Source organism: Triticum aestivum, chromosome 4B (genome assembly GCF_018294505.1).
Source record: "Triticum aestivum cultivar Chinese Spring chromosome 4B, IWGSC CS RefSeq v2.1, whole genome shotgun sequence".
NCBI lineage: Eukaryota > Viridiplantae > Streptophyta > Magnoliopsida > Poales > Poaceae > Triticum > Triticum aestivum.
Window position 1 is genome coordinate 405951057 of NC_057804.1, and position 1963 is coordinate 405953019.

The following is a 1963-nucleotide window of genomic DNA, read 5'->3' on the forward strand; positions in this document are numbered from 1 at the left end:
TCCATGCACCCTGGTAGTACGAAGATGTATCAGGACCTCAAGCAAGCTTATTGGTGGACTCGAATGAAGCGCGAGATCGCTCGATTCGTGAACGAATGTGATGTCTGCAGAAGAGTGAAGGCAGAACACCAAAGGCCAGCTGGTCTCCTCCAACCTCTTGCCATTCCAGAATGGAAGTTTGACCATATTGAAATGGACTTCGTGACTGGGTTTCCAAAGTCCAAGCGTGGCAATGATGCTATCTTCGTTGTCATCGACAAGCTCAGCAAAGTGGCTCATTTTCTGCCTATCAAAGAGTCAATCACTGCAGCTCAATTGGCGGAACTCTATACCTCTCGCATTGTCTCTCTGCACGGTATTCCTCAAGTGATATCTTCAGACCGTGGCAGCATCTTTACCTCCAAGTTTTGGGATTCTTTTCAGAAAGCCATGGGCACCAACATCCGCTTCAGCACAGCTTTCCATCCTCAAACAAGCGGTCAAGTCGAGCGTGTCAACCAAATTCTTGAAGATATGCTCAGGGCTTGTGTGATCTCCTTCGGCATGAAGTGGGAGGATTGTCTTCCTTATGCTGAATTCTCATACAACAACAGCTTTCAAGCAAGTTCGGGCAAGGCCCCTTTTGAAATTCTTTATGGCAGGAAGTGCCGTACCCCTCTCAACTGGTCTGAAACCGGTGAACGTCAGCTGCTGGGTAATGACTTAATCACAGAAGCAGAAGAAATGTGCAAAGTCATTCGTGATAACCTCAAAGCAGCTCAATCCCGCCAGAAGTGCTACTATGATAGTAAGCACCGTGAATTGGTTTTCGAGATCGGAGATCATGTTTACCTCCGCGTCTCTCCCATGAAAGGTACTCGTCGCTTCGGTATCAAAGGGAAGCTTGCCCCTAGATACGTGGGACCTTTCAAGATTGTCAGCAAGAGAGGCGACCTCGCCTATCAACTCGAGCTTCCTTCAAACTTTGCAAATGTTCATGATGTGTTCCATGTCTCTCAGCTTCGAAAGTGCTTCAAGACTCCTGATCGCACCGTCAACTTCGGGGACATTGAGCTCCAAGAAGATCTCTCCTATCGTGAGCACCCAGTTGCTATTCTCGAAGAGACTGAACGCAAGACTCGCAACAAGTCAATCAAATTTCTCAAAGTCAAGTGGTCACACCATTCCGACCGTGAAGCCACCTGGGAACGCGAGGATCACCTCCGTTCTGAGTACCCGGAGTTCTTTCAGTCCTAGATCTCGGGACGAGATCTTTTCATAGTGGTGGAGTGTTGTAACGCCCCAGATGTAACTTTCCCCATTTGTACTCCAACTCTTGCCGTTTCCGGTGTCAAGTTATATTTATTTCTCGGGTTCGGGTCCTTGTCTCCGTGTGTTGTTTTTGTTTTCATGCATCTCATACCATGTCATCACGTGCATTGCATTTGCATACATGTTCATCTCATGCATACGAGCATTTTCCCCGTTGTCCGTTTTGCATTCCGGCGTTTCGTTCTCCTCCGGTGGTCATTTCTACCTTTCTTCGTGTGTGGGGTTTAAACATTTTTGGATTGGACCGAGTCTTGCCAAGCGGCCTTGGTTTACTACCGGTAGACCGCCTGTCAAGTTTCGGGTCATTTGGACTTCGTTTGATACTCCAACGGTTAACCGAGGGACCGAAAAGGCCTCGTGTGTGTTGCAGCCCAACACCCCCCAAATTTGGCCCAAACCCCACCAAACACTGCTCCATGTCCTAGAGCGTTCGATCACGATCGTGTGGGCGAAAACCGCACCTCATTTGGACTCTCCTAGCTCCCTCTATGCCCATATATACACCCCTCCGTTTTCGGATCTCTCCCTCTCCCCGAAACCCTAAAAAAAAAAGATCTCCTTCCTCCACCGCCGACGGACGTGTCCGGCCCGCGCCGGACAGCGTCCGCTCCACCCCGCCGCCCGCCTCAGCCAACGCCGCGCCGCCACGTGG